General features: G+C 46.2%; 1 long non-coding RNA gene across 1 annotated transcript; it reads right to left on the reverse strand.

The window, feature by feature from the left end:
• Nucleotides 1-801: 801 nt before the first annotated feature.
• LOC103889281 (uncharacterized) lies at nt 802-19,033 on the reverse strand. Its single transcript, XR_002915165.2, has 3 exons — nt 18,723-19,033; nt 2,600-2,706; nt 802-1,341 (listed from the first exon to the last, which is right to left on the reverse strand). It is a non-coding gene; the product is annotated as an uncharacterized LOC103889281 (long non-coding RNA).
• Between the last annotated feature and the right edge of the window lie 964 nt (nt 19,034-19,997).

Consider the following 19,997-nt stretch of genomic DNA (forward strand, 5'->3'; position numbering starts at 1 on the left):
GCACGTGTGAACAGGCTTTCGTCATAAATCACACTGTTGGCACAAACTAAGGATGTGGCCCAAGGCCTCAGACACACAAAGCCACCCTTATCAGGAGGGACACTCCAAGGACTCAGGGGTCATCTCTTAGGAGCTGATCAAGGCTGTGTGCAGGGTTTGGTCAACTCAGATCTGCTGAGTCACCCTTGACATCACAGCTGACATCCCTAAGTCTCTTTGGCTGGGACATGTGGGAGCTGCTACTGTCAGTATCAGAGGCTTTCAATTCGATTCATGTTTGACAGTATGATTTGGGAGAAATTATATATTTTATCCTAATTTTCATTTATTTCATTATCAGTGAAGCAGAACAACTCTCTACGTGTTTTATTGCCATTTGAATTTCTTGTGTACTTTGTCTAGTCATTTGTTCATACATATGTTGAGTTATTTACATTTTTACAATTTATAGGAGCCCTTATGAATTGTGCATATAAGCTCTTTGTCATATGCAGCAAATACACTTCTACTATTTCTTTTAACTTTATTCTTTTTTGTGAGCAATACAGAAATGTATATTTTTTGATGTAGTCAGCTGGTCAATCTTTTCTTTCATGATTTCAGATCTTAGTGTTAAGATCACAAAGGTTTTCTGCTCCCCAAACTATATGCTCTCCAATATATCTTCTCATGCTTTATTTTTAAACACATAAATATTTGATCTTTTGGAATATTGTATTATATTATATTTATTACGTTATGTTACATGCTATGATATTATACATTTCCTAGGGCTGTTATAACAAATCACCACAAACTGAGTGACTTAAAACAGCAGAAATGTATTCTTTCATGGTTCTGTTTGCAAGGAGGCAGCAGGGCTGTGCTTTCTTGAAGGGCTCCAAGGGAGCGTCTATCTGTTCCACCGCTTTCTCTTCACTTTGATGTCACCAGCAATCTTTGGCTTATAGAAGAATCACTTGAGCCTCGGCCCCTCTGTCTTCACACGGCATCCTCTTTGTGTGTGTGTGTCTCTTTTCCTCTTCTTATAAAGATGTCAGTCATATTGGATTAGGGCCCTCCTAAAGACCTTATCTTAACTTGATTACGACTGCAGAGACCCTATTTCCAAAAAGGCCACGTGCACTGGTATCAGGGGTTAGAACTTCAGCGTATCTTTTGGGAGGACACGATTCAATCCATAACATATATGGTATAACAAAACTTCATTTGTTTTCCCAAATGCTTACCTAATTGTCGTAATGTCATTTATTGGACAATCCATCCTTTATCCATGGGTTTATTTCAAGACTGATTATTCTGCTCCAGTAATGTATTGGTCAGTTCTGCTGAGGTCACATACTGTTTGACAAAGCATTGGTGTAAAACCACCCAAGATAAGCAATTATGGGCCGGGCACGGTGGCTCAAGCCTGTAATCCCAGCACTTTGGAAGGCCGAGATGGGCGGATCACAAGGTCAGGAGATCGAGACCATCATGGCCAATACGGTGTAACCCCGTCTCTACTAAAAATACAAAAAAATTCGCCGGGCGTGGTGGCGGGCACCTGTAGTCCCAGCTACTTGGGAGGCTGAGGCAGGAGAACAGCGTGAACCCGGGAGGTGGAGCTTGCAGTGAGCGAGCCGAGATCGCGCCACTGCACTCCAGTCTGGGCAACAGAGCGAGACTCCGTCTCAAAAAAAAAAAAAAAAAAGATAAGCAATTATGGAAGGAAATTGGAGGGAAAAGTCAGCTGGCCTCGCACTGTTAGTATGATCAGTCTTTCCCAGTCGTGCAGTCTATAATGGGAGGCCTGTCTGAAAATACTTGCGCTTCTCATTTTTATGCCCTTGTTTGGATTTGGGCTGTTCCTGCAACAGTTGGTTATGTCCGATTAAAAAAAAAAAAAAAGAAGAAGGAACTTGTCAGGTGCGGTGGCTCATGCCTGTAATTACAACACTTTGGGAGGCTGAGGTTGGCAGATCACTTGAGGCCAAGTATTTGAGACCAGCCTGGCCGACATGGTGAAACCCTGTTTCTACTAAAAATGCAAAAACAAACAAACAAACAAACAAGGAAACAAAAAATTAGCCTGGTGTGGTGATGCGTGCCTATATTCCCACCTATTTGGGAGACTGAGGCAATGAGAATCACCTGAGCCTGGGAGGTGGCGGTTGCAGTGAGATGAGATTGCGCCACTGCACTCCAACCTGGGTGACAAAGCAAGTCTCTGTCTCCAAAAAAAAAAAGTAACTTATTTCTTTCATAGCCACTACACTGGTATGGGGTTTGAAATATTGAGAGATATTAGTTTTAAACATCTGCACAGAGTAGTCCTCCAATTCCTGGAACAATCCAGGAGTGTATAAATTCTGACAGAGCTATTAGAAGCCATACCAATACTAAGGGTTTAATGGCCAAGAGAAACTCAGTCATTCCTTTAACCTGGATCTATTGAGTGCCAGGCACTGTTCTAGGTGCAGGAGCTACAGCAAAGCCTGGGACAGACAAGGTTCTCTGTTTCCTTTCAGCTTACATTTCAGTGGGGGAAAGACAAGGATAAGACAAACCTAAAGAGGTACAGAATACCCTTTCCAGAAGTAAAGGGAAAGTATGTCACCTTGAAGTCCTGGGCAGAATCTGATCCTTTTCACAGCTTTATCCATCTTGTTGAAATATAGATTATTGGCGACATCCCCAAAAAGAGAGTTGTAGAAGAGAAACGCACTGGCAGAATGACAGACAGGTATTAGTGTGGATGACACTTGAGCCTAAAGACATTCTTAACAGCAATCTTCCATTGGTAGCATACTTTATTAGTTCATCAGAATTTTCATTCCCATTTGTGAGAAAGGGGAAACTGAGGATCAGAAAGATTATCTGGTGATTTGATTTCTGCAAAGATGATGCTTATTTAGCAATTCCTCCAGGAAGCTGTCAGAGTCCTCATCCATACAACAGATGTGCAGTAAGTGATGAATTTTGCTGTGAACACCTGAGTTGGAATTAGTCATTGATTGGGCTCTACTCCATGAGAAAATGAGGTGAGGGGGCCAGATAGACACAGATAATATATTTTCTTATTTCTTTCATTGCTTGTCCATGTTCCCATGGATTTTTTTTTTTGACAGAGTCTCTCTCTGTCACCCAGGCTGGAGTGCACTGGCATGACCTTACCTTGGCTCACTGCAACCTCTACCTCCCAGATTCAAGTGATTCTCCTGCCTCAGCCTCCCAAGTATCTGGGGTTACAGGCACCTGCCATCACGCCCGGCTAATTTTTGTATTTTAAGTAGAGATGGGGTTTCCCCATGTTGGCCAGGCTGGTCTCGAACTCCTGACCTCAGGTGATCTGCCCACCTCGGCCTCCCAAAGTGTTGGGATTACAGGCATGAGCCACCATGCCTGGCCCTAATATCCTTTTTCTATTCCAGGATACAATCCAGGGTCCTTTATTGTTGGTCTCCTTCATCTCCTCCAATCTGTGACAGTTCCTCAGTGTCTTTGTTTTTCATGACCTTAACACTTTTGGTGACTACTGGTCATTTTGTAGAATGAACCTCAGTTTCAGTTTGTATGTTTGCTCATGATTCATTGAGTTCATGTAATTTGGGAAAAAATGCTTTATATCAGATAACTGGGATTTTTAAGGAGAATAAGCTCTTCAATACCCCTGTACACACACACACACACACACACACACACACACACTCACTCACTCTCTCTCTCTCTCTCTCTCTCTCTCTCTCTGTCTTTCCCTGTCAGCTGGAATTCCCCACTGCACTAAGCCTCTCTTGCAACACTGGCTCTCCACCTCTACTTTCGCTATTCAGTTTTATTGTCAAACTTTGGGTGAAAGAGAGCCAGTGGTGGCCAGTGTTAAAGAGAAGAACTCAGCTTTCCCTGTTAACAGACGCCCTTGTGCATATGGTGGTCATAGCACTCCTCACCTTCCTTAATTGACCCTCGCCCCAGGTAGCTGGAGATCGCTGGAGCAGGGATGTGGCAGACATTGACTCTTTTGTCTGCTGAGGGTAATAGTCAACCTTCTTCTGGGAGATGTTCCTTCTTCCCACCATAACCACGTGGCTCGAAAGAGAGCTGCCATGATCTAACAGACTCTCCCCACGTGACCACCACTGATTGGTCAGAGCTGGGCACCTGACCCTACTGGGGCCTATTAGAGCCCTTCCCTGGGATTTCTGGGCTTGAGAGGAAGCAGCACATTCTTCCCCAGGAGGGTCCTTGCTTGTGGAAGAGCCAGGCTAGAGTAGGAGGGGTGGAATTCAGACAGAGGCGGAGATGAGCACTGGAGAGGGAGCCTGGCTTTGTCCCAGGTGTATCTGGAGTCCCAGGTATGCCCTGCACCCTTCCTCGATAATGGGAGCCTCACTAATATGTAGACCACATTCCATCCTGTCTGCATACCCGACACATGGAAAAGGCTGGACACTCCCTACATCTCATGATTAGCCAGTGAATGAAACGAAAAGGGCCGAGTGATACTTCATCAGCATTGCAGTTTTTCTCAGGGTCCTCTCTGCCTTCATGTTTCCATATATGGGATGTGGTAAATCAGAACCAAACATGTTGAACAGCATTCATTTTAACAGGCGTCTTCAAGAGACTGTCTACGTGATTAGCAAATACCATCTGCCCGCTTAATGAAATCAGAACAGTCAGTGTTTTCCATCCTCAACTCAGGGATTAAAGAGGAAAAGCCGGTGTAAGCAGGTCACCTGGGTTAGCACAGCTGTGGAGAGGTGCGTTGAACAGATTGTACAGCTCAGCCCTGCCCGACTTAAGAGGAGTCAGGACACAACCCCAGATGCCAAAGGAAAAGAAAGGAAAGAAAGAAAGCAAGAGAGAAAAGAGAAAAAGAGAGAGACAGACAGACAGAAAGAGAAAGAAAGAGAGAAAGAGAGAAAGAGAAAGATAGAAAGAGTCTAGATTTTACTTCCTGAACAGCTCATTTTATAATAGATAAATAATTCAAGACAAAATAAATTGGTTAGAAAATAATAATGTTTGTCCACTCTATGGCTACGAGGGGCAGAAATAGGAAACCTGTGTATGTTTTGCCAAAAGAGAATCTGTTTGCTCATTTAAACCTTTTCCTTCTGATTATAAAACATAGACATTATTTTATGGATAACTTTCAAAATAAGGGAAAATATAAAGTGTGTGGGGTAGGCATCACTGAGCGTAGGGAGAGGGTGTGGTCATTCTCTGCTCATGCCCAGCCCGGTGAGGGCTGTGTCTGGGTGACTGGCAGGGTTGGGGGTGCTTCTGGAACCCACTGAGGGGGCTTTTGGGAAGGGGATGCAACGGGGAAGAGAGCTTGGTTCTCGATAATCTATCAGCTTTTGGAACAGCAATGTTCGTTTCCTTAGGCTGTGTTAGTTTCCTAAAACTGTCCTTAAAAAAGTACCCCAAACTGGGTGGCTTAACATGACAGAAATTTATTCTTTCACAGTTCTGGAGGCCAGAAGTCCAAAATCAAGATGCTGGCAGGGCTGTGCTCTCTGAAGCCTCCAGAAAAGATTTCTCCTGGCTTCTTCCTAGCTTCTAGTGGTTGCCAGCAAGCATTAGCATTCCTTGGCTTGCAGCTGCATCTCTCGAATCTTCTGTTTCTCGAAATCTCTCAAATCTCTGCTTCTGTTTCCATGTGGCGTTCTTCCCTGTGTGACTATCTCTGGGTATCTTGGATAGTCATATTGGATTAAGGGTCCATCCTGCACAACTATGACCGTGACCTAACTTAACTAATTACAGCTGAGTGTGGTGACTCACACCTGTAATCCCAGCACTTTGGGAGGCCATGGAGGGCAGATCACTTGAGGTCGGGAGTTTGAGACCAGCCTGGGGTCTCAAACTCCTGACTCCTGAGGTCTTTGCAGTAACTGGTACTCAAGGGGAATGCTGAAGAAAAAAGGCGGCCGGGTGCGGTGGCTCACACCTGTAATCCCAGCACTATGGGAGGCTGAGGCGGGTGGGTCACTTGAGGTCAGGAGTTTGAGACATGCCTGGCCAACATGGTGAAACCCCATCTCTACTAAAAATACAAAAATTAGCCAGGCATGGTGGCATGTGCCTGTACTCCCAACTACTCAGGAAGCTGAGGCAGGAGAATCGCTTGAACCCAAGAGGTGGAGTTTTCAGTGAGCAGATGGCACCACTGCACTCCAGCCTGGGTGACAGAGCAAGACTCTATCTCAGTAATAATAATGATAATTTAACTAATTACATACACCACGATCTTCTTTTCAAATAAGTTCATAGTCTGAAGTTCCAGGAAAGACATGAGTTCTTGGGACACAATTTCAGTCCAGTGCAGCCTCTCTTACCCACACAAACCTCCCTGGCACTGTGGAGTGGAGGGCAGCATGGCCCCATCACGGAGAAAGACTCCTCCGAGTGGTGGGGAGTGTTCTGCTGAGACCCTACCAGGCTCCGGGGAAGCCAGGGCAGATCCACAGTGGCAGTGGCCTCTGCTGGAACATTTGGGGCATTGCTGTTCTAGAATACCACAGGAAGCTCTGGCCTTGGTTCCAGCAGCAACAGGCCTCAGGGGCCCACCCTGTGAGCCCCAAAAAGCAGTCTAGGTCCTAGAGGGTGGTTCCATGGGGCTACCAGAGGCAGTGGCTTCAGTGGGGCTGTGTCCTCGATCTTTTAGAAGCCCTCACAGCACTCTGCACTCCCTTCACAATACCGATAACAATTCCAAGGAATAAATAACCATGAGGTTAGTTCTTTAGTGTCTGTCTCAGCAAGAGGGTGACCAGCTGTCTGCTAAGTGGGGCCACCAACTTGTCTAGTTTGTGCTAGGCCAGATTTGGTTCAGCACTGAAAGTACTGCATCCCAGAAACCCCCTCAATTCCGAGCACACCAGGACAGCTGGTCACCCTCCTTAGCAGACAGATGGGAATCTCATGTGCAGAGCCATGGTGTCTATCTAATCCACTCTATCTCCTGTGTTCCTGTTTGTCAATGGTACCTTGCACAGAACATGCATCCAATAAATATTTGCTGAACAACAATCATAATAATGATTATCTGAAATGCTCAGTAAATATTTGCCCAATGAATGCCCCCTGCCAGTAAATAAAGAATTCTTTTCAGCATTTTAATATATTACCAATAAATGAGACCAACTGGATTTACAGACTCATCCAAGAAGCAAAGAGATTTTTGTCCAAATAGAAAATGCCAAGTAGGGTAAGTTTAGCAGCATTCAATCCTCTAACAAAAGATCAGCAAATGGCCTAGGGAGGTTGGGTCTGATTTCCTGAATCCGTCTTTAAGTGGAGATTATGGATTTCCAGATCCTCTCAGATAGGAGGGGCCAAAGCAGGAGGGACAACTGCTGGACAGCATTGCAGTGGGAACGAGAGCTCGCATTGCACATCCCAACACAGCAGTTTCACAAACCTTCCCTTGGATGGGATACATTAGACTGTAGACATGGAGGGATGGTGTGCTTCTCTGTTTTTTTGAAAATGAGTCTCACTCTGTTGCCCAGGCTGGAGTGCAGTGGCACAATCTCAGCTCACTGCAACCTCCACCTCCCAGGTTCAAGCTAGTCTCTTGCTTCAGCCTCCCAAGTTGCTGGAATTACAGGCATGTGCCACCATGCCTGGCTAACTTTTGTATTTTTAGTAGAGATGGGGGTTTCACCACATTGGCCAGGTTGGTCTCGAACTCCTGGCCTCCAGTGATCTGCCTGCCTCAGCCTCCCAAAGTGTTGGGATTACAGGTGTGAGCCCCTGTGCCCAGCCTGATGTGCTTTCCTTGCCTTGCCTTTCCTCTTTCTCTCTTTCTCTCTTTCTTTCCCTCCTTCCCTCCCTCACTTCCTCCCTCCCTCCCTCTCTTCTTTCTTTCTTCCTTCCTTCCTTCCCTTCTTTCTTTCTTTCTCCTTCCTTTCTTCCTTCCTTCTTTTCCTTTCTTTCTTTCCTTCTCTCTTTCTCTCTCTCTCTCTCTCTCTTTTGAGACAGAGTTTCGCTCTTGTTGCCCAGGCTGGAGTGCAATGACATGATCTCTGCTAACTGCAACCTCCACCTCCCGGGTTCAAGCGATTCTCCTGTCTCAGCCTCCTGAGTAGCTGGGATTATAGGCACCTGCCACTACGCCCAGCTAATTTTTGGTATTTTTAGTAGAGATGGGGTTTCACCATGTTGGCCAGGCTGGTCTCGAACTCCTAACCTCAGGTGATCTGCCCACCTCAGCCTCCCAAAGTGCTGGGATTATAGGCGTGAGACACCACGTCTGGCCTGATGTGCTTTTCTTAAGGATGCACGCAAAGTAGGGCTTTGCAACCAGGCCATCTGTGTGCTTCTTTACTACACTGTTCTCCCATTTCACTTTACCACAGCCACAGCAATGAAACCCAGTGGTCAGTAGCTTCCTGAGCTTGAATCCAAGCTCCAAGTCGTCTAGATCAATCGTAACTAAGCAGTGGCCACTTAGACCATTGAGATGTGAAGAAAGAGCCAGCCTGGCAGGTCTTGCTTGCTCCTTGCGTGTCTCCAGGGCAGCCTAGAACAATGACCCTTGGCCAGCCCTGGTGAGTGCAGTCCCCAGGAAGGTTTTGATGTCTGTGATTAATGATTTTGCTCTATACCCCTGGAGGAACGGGCCACATGCAACCAGCTTGTCAGGATAGTTTGCACAAACATCAAGATTGATGATGTGTACGTGGTTTCACTGCTGGGGTCCTGAGTTTCACTTGGCATAGCTGATAGCTAAGCAGAATGTGTCTATGTGATCAACCACCCAAAAAACCTTGGACCCTGAGACTGGCATGGGTTTCCCCGGGTCTTCCACACATGTCCTTGGAGTTCTCTGCCAGACAAAAACCACATTCTGAGTGGTCTCAGATGAGGAGGCATGAAGGAGCCTGAGCTGGACTGTTCTTGAACGCAAACAATTTGTATCTTTTCCTGTGGCTTTTTCTCTGCATCCTTTGCTGGAATAAATGTTAGCCATGCATATAACTTGCTATTGAGTCTTGTCAGTCTTTCTGGAAAATCACCAAACTTAGCACCACGACACATAGAAGAAAACAGGGATGCTCCGCCCCTGCTTATCCTGCCAGATGCTGCCCTTGCCCCTTCCCCCGCCCCCACCTCCTGACTCCACCCAGGTTTGAATGAGGACTGTGGGAAACAAGGTTTAGAGTGGTTACCGGCAAAACCAGAGCTGGAGTTCTAAACCCCGTGGAGGTGGGTTTCCTCTTCAGCTCACAGCCCCAGTGTCAACTCAGCTGGAAAATGTGGCAGGAAAGCACGAGGCCTAGGGCAAGGGGGGGCAGGATGGTGTGGATGCCTGGGGAGCAGATTTCAGGGTTGATTGACTTTTGGAATCTCTGGGATTTGTGAACTCTGGTTAATTTCTGTAAATGGAGCCACAGGTCTTCCCTGGATCCCTGTTACTTATTACTGGCTCAGCCAAGCAAACACTTTGGATTGAAGTATCCTCTAGCCCTGCAAGTCCCCAACCTCCACATGTGTGCAAATTTCTGTTTTACAGTCCAGAGGTACATTGCAAATTCATTCTCTCTCTCTTTTTATCTATCTGTCTTTATTTATTTTATCTTATTATTATTTTTTTGAGACAGAGTCTCGCTCTGTCACCCAGGCTGGAGTGCAGTGACGCTATCTCAGCTCACTGCAACCTCCGCCTCCTGTGTTCAAGTGATTCTCCTGCCTCAGCCTCCTATGTAGTTGGGATTACAGGCATGAGCTACCACACCCGGCTAATTTTTGTATTTTCAGTAGAGACAGGGTTTCAGCATGTTGGCCAGGCTGGTGTCGAATTCCTGACCTCTAGTGATCCACCCACCTCGGCCTCCCAGAATGCTGGGATTACAGTGGTGAGCCACTGTGCTCGGCCCTATCTATCTATAATATTCTGTAGGTATAAACTGATGAGCACAACCATGGACAGAAATGTCAATAAAATGATTAAAATGTAAGATAACTAAACATACCAATAAAACAATTTATTAGGTAGGTGCAAAAGTAATTGTGGGTTTGCTATTTCAATGGCAAAAACTGCAATTACTTTTGCACCAAACTAATAAAAAGCAAGCCACTCAAATAATTACATGCACACTTGCTATTCAGATAAAGCCCTGATATTTATTTTGCATAAAAAAATAGCTTATAGGCCAGGCTCACACCTGTAATCCCACCACTTTGGGAGGCTGAGGCAGGAGGATTGCTTGAGGCCAGGAGCTTGAGACCACCCCGGGCAACATAGCAAGACCCTGTCTCTACAAGAATAAATTAAAAAGAAAAAAAGATAGTTTATCCAGAATAGCCCAAACAATTTTGAAAAAGAAGAACAAAGTAAGAAGACTCACACCTCCTGATCACAAAACATGCTGCAAAGCAATGGTAATCAAAGCAGTTTGGCACTGGCATAGGATAGACATATAGACCAATGGAACAGAACTGAGAGTCCAGAAATAAATCCATGTGTCTATGGTCAACTGAATTTCAACAAGAATGCCAAGACCATTCAATGGGGAAAGAATGTTTTTTTAACAAATGGTGCTGAAACAACTGGAGAGTCACATGCAAAAGAATGCATTTTAGACCCATAACTTACACCTATACAAAAATTAACTTAAGGACCAAAGATTTAATTGTAAGAGCTAAACCTCTAAAACACTTAGAAGAAAATATAGGGAAAACCACGACACTGGATTTGGCAATGGCTTCTGAGATAAGGCACCAAAAACACAAGAAACAAAAGAAAAAAATAGGTAGATTGGACTTTACCACAATCAAAATCTTTTTTTCCATCAAATGATACCATCAAGAAAATGAAAAGACAACCCACAGAATGAGAGAAAATATCTGGAAACCATGTATCTGATGAGGGTCTACATACAGAATACGTAAAGAACTCTTACAACTCAACAACTATAAGACCAACAACCCAACTCAAAAATGGGCAAAGGGGCTGGGTGCAGTGGTTCACACCTGTAATCCCAGCACTTTGGGAGGCCAAGGCAGGTGGATCACTTGAGGTCAGGAGTTTGAGACCACCCCGGCCAACATGGTGAAACCTCGTTGATACTAAAAACACAAAAATTGGCTGGGCGTGGTGGCTCACACCTATAATCCCAGCACTTGGGAGGCTGAGGCAGGTGGATCACCTGAGGTCAGGAGTTCTAGACTAGCCTGGCCAACATGGTGAAACCTCGTCTCCACTAATCATACAAAAATTAGCTGGGCATGGTTGCGCATGCCTGTAATCCCAGCTACTCAGGAGGCCGAGACAGGAGAATCGCTTGAACCCGGGAGGCGGAGGTTGCAGTGAGCTGAAATTGAGCCATTGCACTACAGCCTGGGTGACAAGAGCAAAACTCTGTCTCAAAAAAAGAAAAGAAAAACATTACCCGGGTGTGGTGGTGCACCCCTGTAGTCCCAGCTACTCTGGAGGCTGAGGCAGGAGAATCACTCAAACTCAGGAGGCAGAGGCTGCAGTGAGCTGAGATCATACCACTGCACTCCAGCCTGGGTGACAGAGTGAGATTCTGTCTCCAAAAAAAAAAAAAAAGAAAGAAAAAAAAGAAAATGTGCAAAGGACTTGTGTGGACATTTTCCCAAAGATGATATAGAAATGACCTCAACAAGCAAATGAGAAAATGTTCAATATCACTAACCACTAGGGAAATGCAAATCAAAACAACAATGAAATATCACTTCGCACTAGGATAGCTATAAAACAATAAACAAAACCCAACAGAAAACGAGCGTTAGCAAAGATATGGAGAAATTGGAAGTCTTGTAACACTGGATTTCCATATGGCCCAGGAATTCCACTTTAGGTGTATACCCCCCAAATTGAAAATAGGTGTTTAGGCAAAAATTTGTACATAAATGTCTATAGCAGCATTATTCACAATAGCCAAAAGGTGGCAACCATCCAAATGTCCATCAGTGGATGAGCAGCTACGCAGAATGTACTATCTCCATCCAATGGAATATGATTTCACCTTAAGAAGGAATAAAGTACTGATACATGCCACAGTATGGATGAACCTTAAAAATCTTAAGCTAGCTGAAAGCAGATAGTCACAGAAGACCACATATTATATGATTTCATTGTATGAAATGTCTACAGTGGGCAAATCTCTAGAGACAGAAAGTAGATTCATGGTTGCTCAGGGCTGGGGAGTTGGGGGAATGAGATGAAATAGCTAAAGGGTATGAGGGTTCTCTTTGTGGTGATGAAAATGTTCTAAAACTGACTGTAGTGATGGTTGCACATATCTGTGGCTATAGTGATTTTATTTTATTGAGATGGAGTCTCACTCTGTCGTCTAGGCTGGAGTGCAGTGGCATGATCTCGGCTCACTGCAACCTCCGGCTCCCAGGTTCAAGTGATTCTCCTGTCTCAGCCTCCTGAGTAGCTGGGACTACAGAAGCCCGCCAGCACACGTGGCTAATTTTTGTATTTTTAGTAGAGATGGGGTTTCACCATATTGGTCAGGCTTGTCTGAACTCCTGACCTCAGGTGATACACCCATGTGGCTATATTTAAAGCCATTAAATTGTTCACTTTATTTTTTATTTTTCAGAGATGGGGCCAGTTGCCCAGGCTGGAGTGCAGTGGCATGATCATGGCTCACTGCAGCCTCGAACCCCAGGGTTCAAGAAATCCTTCCTCCTAAGCCTCCAAAGTAGCTGGAACTACAGGTGAGTGCCACCACCCCTGGCTAATTTACTTTTTACTTTTTGTAAAGACAGGGTCTCGCTGTGTTGCCCAGGCTTGCCTTGAACTCTTGAGCTCAAGTGATCCTCCCTCCTCAGCCTTCTCAGTAGCTGGGACTGCAGCTTTGTGCCACTAAACTGGGCCTGAATTGTACACTTTAAATGGGTAAAATTTAAGGTAGGGGAATTATGTCTCAAAAAATTGGTTCTTTGGCCAGGCATGGTGGCTCACACCTGTAATCCCAGCACTTTGGGAGGCCGAGGAGGGTGGATCACCTGAGGTCGGGAGTTTGAGACCAGCCTGACCAACATGGAGAAACCCCGTCTCTGCTAAAAATACAAAATTAGCCACGCGTGGCAGTGCATGCCTGTAATCCCAGCTACTCGGGAGGCTGAGGCAGGAGAATCGCTTGAACCCAGGAGGCAGAGGAGGTTGCAGTGAGCCGAGATCATGCCATTGCACTCCAGCCTGGGCAACAAGAGCAAAACCCTGTCTCAAAAACAAAAAATTATTATTATTATTATTATTATTATTATTATTTAAAAAAGAATGGCTTTTCTTCCTTTAGCCAACAGGACATGTCCACCTTCTTCTTTCTCTGTCCTCCCATTCCCACCCCAACGCGGGTTGTCAGTATTAAGAAAGGCAAAAAAAAAAAAAAAAAAAAAAAAAATAGCTGGGCACGGTGGCTTACTTCTGTAATCCCAGCACTTTGGGAGGCTGAGGGGGGTGGATCACTTGAGGTTGGGAGTTCGAGACCAGCCTGACCAACATGGAGAAACCCCGTCTCTACTAAAAATACAAAATTATCTGGGCGTGGTGGCACATACCTGTAATCTCAGCTACTCAGGAGGCTGAGGCAGGAGAATTGCTTGAACCCAGGAGGTGGAGGTTGTGCTGAGCCAAGATCGCACCACTGCACTCCAGCCTGGGCAACAAGAGCTTAACTCCAGCAAAAAAAAAAAAAAAAAAAAGGCCAAAAAAATTTTTATTTTTTTATTATTTTATTTTATTTTTTTTGAGATAGAGTCTTGCTCTTTTGCCCAGGCTGGAGTGCAGTGGTGCAGTCTTGGCTCACTTTAACCTCTAATTCTCGGGTTCAAGCAATCCTCCTGCCTCAGCCTCCCTAGTAGCTGGGATTACAGACACGTGCCACCATGCCTGGCTAAGTTTTGTATTTTTAGTAGAGACGGGGTTTTGCCATGTTGGCCAGCCTGATCTAGAATTCCTGACCTCAAATGACTCACCCTCCTTGGCCTCCCAAAGTGCTGGGATTACAGGTGTGAGCCACTGCACCTGGCCAAAAATTGGGTTTTACAATAAAAGAAATTCTGGTCCAATAGAACAAAGATTCTTAGCCAGATTCAGATCTCAGATCTCTTGTGAATTTGATAAAAGCAGCTGTCCTCCTTAGCTTGGAAAAATATAAACACACACAGAGTTGAGTATGCAATCTCAGTGGGTTCATGGATCCCTGTAGCCCATATTCAGACTCCAGGTTAAGACTCTCACAGGACTGAGCACATCCAGCATCCACACTGCAGCTTTTGAAGGCCATTCTCCAGTGAAAGGAACCAGAGCTCCTCGGAGAAATGGTCATTCCAGGAAGAGAAGGAAAAACATGAGCCTGGAGCATCTGGCAGTGCCAGAAATTAAGGAAACGCTGAAAGAAATAAAGGAGGCCTTTTCAAAGGGCACAGGGGCCAACTGAGGAGCTCCCACTGACCAGATCCGAGACAGTTAGAGAATCAGAATACATAATGACAGTGATGAATGGCAGCCCATCCAAATGCGTAAGAATCCGTGTGTCCATAATGATCATGAATGAGTGAATGAAGAAGGGGAAGCTCTTCCTCATAGTGGAAAGCCAACTAATCATCACAGAAGGGAGAATAGGCTTAGAGAAGCCACTGTTTTACAACCATAATTGGTCACCAAGTCCAGCAAGAATCCTTAAGAAATGCTAAAGCTCTTGGTTGCCAGGTTGGGGAGGAAGGAGACATTGACCTAGTCTCAAAGTCCCTCCCACAGATGACCTGTTAGTTACAATGGAAAAGAGAAGATTGTAGCACAGCTGGCAGACACCACCTTCAACTCAAGTCAACGTTGTCACTAAGAGGGGACTGAGGCCGGGTGCCGTGGCTCATGCCTGTAATCCCAGCACTTTGGGAGGCCGAGACGGACAGATCACCTGGGGTCAGCCTGGCCAATATGGTGAAACCCTGTCTCTACCAAAAATACAAAAAAATTAGCTGGGTATTGTGGCGAGTGCCTGTAATCCCAGCTATACGGGAGACTGAGGCAGGAGAATTGCTTGAACCCAGGAGATGGAGGTTGCGGTGAGCTGAGATCATGCCATTGCACTCCAGCCTGGGTAACAAGAGCAAGACTTCGTCTCAAAAAGAAAAAAAAAAAAAAAACAACGGGTGGGGGGTGCGGGGGACTGAGCCCAACTGACATCACGTGCCTGTGATGGGACACACAAGGAACAGAGACTTCATTGTCTATTCCCAGCAAACTCAAATCTAGTAACAAGGAGACCTCAGATGGCTCCATGGGGCAAAGAATCTGGGGAAGGGCATCCCAGATCTTCCATACGATTCTCTTCAGTAACAACTTCTGTGGCTCCTGCAAAAATATCAGTGTCGTGCAAGACAAGCAAAGCTAAAAGACGGTGTCAGATGAAGGGAGACCAAAGAGAATTGGCCACTAAACATGATGTATGATCCTGGTTTGGATCCTGGACTGGAAGAAAAATGCTATGAAGACATCATTGGGTCACTTGGTAACCAGGTAACCACATTCCAGCAATGAGAAATTTCCTGGCTCAGATAACTGCCCTGTGGTTATGTGAGAGAACACTCTTGTTTGTTGGAGATCTATGTGGAAATACTTAGGAGTAAAGGGTATGATGTCTGTAATCTGCTCCTAAATGGATCAGGAAGAAAAAGAGATGTGTATTTATATAGAGAAACAGAGATGATGTGGCCAAATGCAGCAAAATGTTGACAATTAGTATATCCAGGCCAGGCGTGGTGGCTTGCACCTGTAATCCCAGCACTTTGGGAGGCTGAGGCAGGTGGATCACCTGAGTTCAGGAGTTTGAGACCAGCCTGGCCAACATGGTGAAACCCCGTATCTACTAAAAATACAAAAATTAACTGGGTTTGGTGGTACGTGTCTGTGATCCCAGCTACTCAGGAGGCTGAGGCAGGAGAATCACTTGAACCTGGGAGGCAGAGGTTTCAGTGAGCCAAAATTGGGCCATTGTACTCCAGCCTGAGTGACAAGAGCGAGACTCTGTCTCAAAAACAAACAAATAAACAAAAACAATTAGTATGTATGGGTGAAGAGTATGTGGGAAGTTTTTATGTTTCTTGCAAATCTTTTGTAAGTTAGCCATTATTCCACATGAAAGTTATTGGCCGGGTGCAGTGTCTCATGCCTGTAATCCCAGCACTTTAGGAGGCCGAGGTGGGTGGATCACGAGGTCAGGAGTTTGAGACCAGCTTGGCCAACATGGCAAAACCCCATCTCTACTAAAAATACAGAAATTAGCTGGGCGTGGTAGTGGGTGCCTGTAATCCCAGCTACTCAGGAGGTTGAAGCACGAGAATCGCTTGAACCCAGGAGGCGGAGATAGAGCAGTGAGCCGAGATCAAGCTACTGTACTCCAGCCTGGGTGACAGAGTGAGATCCCTTCTCAAAAAAAGAAAAAAAAAAGTTATTTTATGTTAAAAATAAAAATCAGTGAAGTTTTTGTAATAAAAATAAAATATAATAAAATTTAAAAACTCTCCAAAATCTCTGCCATAAAAACTGTAGCGACAAAAGTCAGCTCCTTTAGGGGTAGTGCAGCCTGCAGAAGCTACCACGTCAGCCAGGTGGTCAGCAAACGGCACAGACGCTCACTTGGTTCCGACACCAGCTGGAGTCCCTGAGGCCTGGAGCCTGTCCTGGAGAGAAGAGCATTGTTTCCTGGCATAAGAGAAGTAGAAGAAAACCACTTCTGGGATGAAGGGAGCTCTAGAAGAATCCAAGAGCCTAGAGGCTCCCCATGGGTCCTTAGTGTTAGTGGCCAGCTGTGACCCTTCCAGTCTGCAGACTAGCTAACCACAGGGCCAACTGCATTGATTGAGCACCTATTGAGTGCAGGGGCCTGTGTGTGCTAGGAGGCCCCCCTGTTGGCTTGCGTGTGTGTTTGCATGTTTGTGTGAACCTCATTTCCCTGAGGAGCCAGGTGAGAACGACCATCTTGTCAAAATGCCATTGCTAGCTGTGACAGGTGAGCATTGATGGTACAACAGGTGCAAGAAGCTCTTTTATGCCAAGGAATATTCAAAACATTTCACTTACATTAAGCCATTCAACAGCCTCCTGCCCAGCAGCCCCATGGGGTAAGTATCACTATTACCTCCTATTTCACAGATGACAAGTGAAGTAACGCACCCAAAGTCACCGAGATCTGAGGCTCCTGGTCGACACAAAGGTGGCGTGCCCAGCACAACAACACACACCTCACTCTTTGGTCCTGTCCTCTTGGGGTCTTTTTGTTTGTTTGTTTGTTTTTGAGACAGAGTCTCACTCCTGTCTCCCAGGCTGAAGTAGTGGTGCTATCTCTGCTCACTGCAACCTCTGCCTCTGGGTTCAAGTGAATCTCCTGCCTTAGCCTCCCGAGTAGCTGGGATTACAGGCATGTGCCACCACGCCAGCTAATTTTTATATTTTTAGTAGAGACGGGGTTTCTCCATGTTGGCCGGGCTGGTCTTGAACTGACCTCAGGTGATCTGCCCACCCTTGTCTCCCAAAGTGCTGGGATTACAGGTGTGAGCCACCGTGCCCGGCCTGTCCTGTCCTCTTGGAACAAAAGTCAGCTCACCTCTAGGAAGCAGGCTCCAAGAAAACACAATCATGGCCACGTCCTTGCACAGAAGTCGTGGCTCCCTCCCGACTGGGGCAGTGGGCATCTCCTGGGGTCAACGCTCAGTTATGAATACATTGCTTAAACTTGATCGTTGTGAGTTCCACACCCAATTGGGAAAAAAGACTGGTTTGGTCAGTTGGCATTTCAGGAGTATCTAAAATATTGAAGTGTATTTAATATTTCAGTGTACTAGCTCAAGCTTTTGTGCGTTTTCATAAAAAAGTTGCTGCCAAACATATTTTGAATACCATTTGTGAGGACGTATGGCTCTTTCCACACCACTCAAAGGCCAGGGAAAGCAGAGTTGGAGGAAACCTCCTTTCCTCTCCCTCTAGAGAGTCATTTAAAAGTAGTGAGTACTTTGAGAAAATGCTTTTGACTCTTGGTCCTTTTTTTTGAGTATTAAATCAGTTATAGCCACACAGCAAGCCTGCATCTCCATTCTTCATCCAGGGGCCACCAAAAAAAAAATAAATAAATAAAGCAGCTGAACAAATATAAGATTCTGTACCATTTCCACCCCCTCCCCACCCCACCCACGGCACAAATGCTGCTTGTTTTTGGTCAATGGTCAAATGATAACCTGAAAGCTCAAGTTCTCTTTTTTTTTTTTGAGATGGAGTTTGGCTCTTGTTGCCCAGGCTGGAGTTCAATGCCGTGATCTCGGCTCACCACAACCTCTGCCTCCTGGGTTCAAGTGATTCTCCTACTTCAGCCTCCCGAGTAGCTGGGATTACAGGCATGCGCCACCACGCCTGGCTAATTTGTATTTTTAGTAGAGATGGGGTTTCTCCACATTGGTCAGGCTGGTCTCGAACTCCCAACCTCAGGTGATCCGCCTCCAACCCCCTAAGCAATTGCAAGTTGTAAGAGCTTTGGGTCAGAAATGCAGTTGTCTTCTGATCACCCAATTGCCAGGAAAGATGCCACAACAACACAAGAGGGAGGCCACTGTCAGTTCCAGCGTCATCCCCACTAGCACCACTAGGGGGTCAGGCCACTCTGGCTACCATGGAATGCTCATATGGTAGCCCTAAGTCACGGTTTTCCATTCACAGGGACAATGTGATCAATGAAGTAAGCAGTCAATACCTTTAGGACCTCAAGGTGAACCCTAATTGGGACACAGAAGTTTCTGGAAGAGGTAGACTTGGGCAAGGCGGGTGAGCAGCAGGTTGTGTTTACCGAAAATGGCCATGACACTGCCTCCTACACTCGTGTTCTTCTGCAGTATGACCGCGTCATTCCCCCATGCAGAAGCGGAGTCTCTCCATCCCTGGGAACCCAGGCTGGCCTGTGGCTCCCTTGTGACTAATAGGATCGGGTAGAATCATGCTGGTGTAGCGGTGCAATCTGAGGCCAGGGCAGAACAGGCCTGATGCTGAGGCCTGGTTCCCTTGGAACCTTCCCTTCAGGGAGCTCCTGCTCAGAACTCCGCCTCTGTGCTGTGAGAAGCCCAATGTACAGGAAGCAGCCAGGCACCGGGGCTCATACACAGGCTTGGATGAACCTGGCTTCCCAGACAAGGGGTTAAGAGGGAGGAAGCCCCCGGAGGATGCCAGCCATGGCCATTCACAGCTTCCCGGCTGAGGCTTCATCCTCTCCAAACTCCTGACCTGCAGAATCCCTGGGCATGGGAAAATGGTGCTTGTCTGATGCCATCAAATGTGGGATGGTTGTTACGCAGCATAGATAACTATGGTAAACCCAGTGTCATAAGCACTGTTGGGTGACGGAGGTCTGGGAATGGGGACCCTTGGTGAGGCAAGGCCTTTTGGATTCTGGTTAGGAGAGCGAGCTCTAGAGCTGCCTAGGTTCAAATCCAGTCTCCGCCACTTGCCAGCTCTGTGACAGCGGGAAAGTGACTTAACCTCTCTGTGCCTCGCACGTCTTCCTCTGTGTAGTGGAGGTGATAACAGCACCCACCTGGGCAGGCTGTTTGAGGACTGAGTGTCTTAGTGCCCGAAGAGCACTGGGCTCACGGGAAACGCTCATTCGGTGTCACTTCTGATGGGCACAGGCCTAGGCCTCGATTGGATGGCTGGAAGACTGTGCAGGTCTAGAGGGTGCTTAGACTTGGCAGGCAATTGTATTTCTTTGTCTCACTAACTAAACTGGGAGAAGACAGTTATCTGTCTGTCTCTCATCATCTGTGCATTGAGGATGTGGGGCATAAAGAAAAATGCTGTATTTTGACTGGAAGGAGTTGCAGTTTCCTGAAAAAAGCCTGCTGGTGGAATTGAGGCTGACATCAGGCCTGAGAAGGGGAGGGGAGGGCATTGGGGAGTGAGAGGGCCAGGCCTGGGCAAACGGGTTGGTGTTGCTTTAGTGGGGTGCATGCACACGTGTGTGTGTATGTGTGTGTGC

Source organism: Pongo abelii, chromosome 4, assembly GCF_028885655.2.
Source record: "Pongo abelii isolate AG06213 chromosome 4, NHGRI_mPonAbe1-v2.0_pri, whole genome shotgun sequence".
Classification (NCBI taxonomy): Eukaryota; Metazoa; Chordata; class Mammalia; order Primates; family Hominidae; genus Pongo; species Pongo abelii.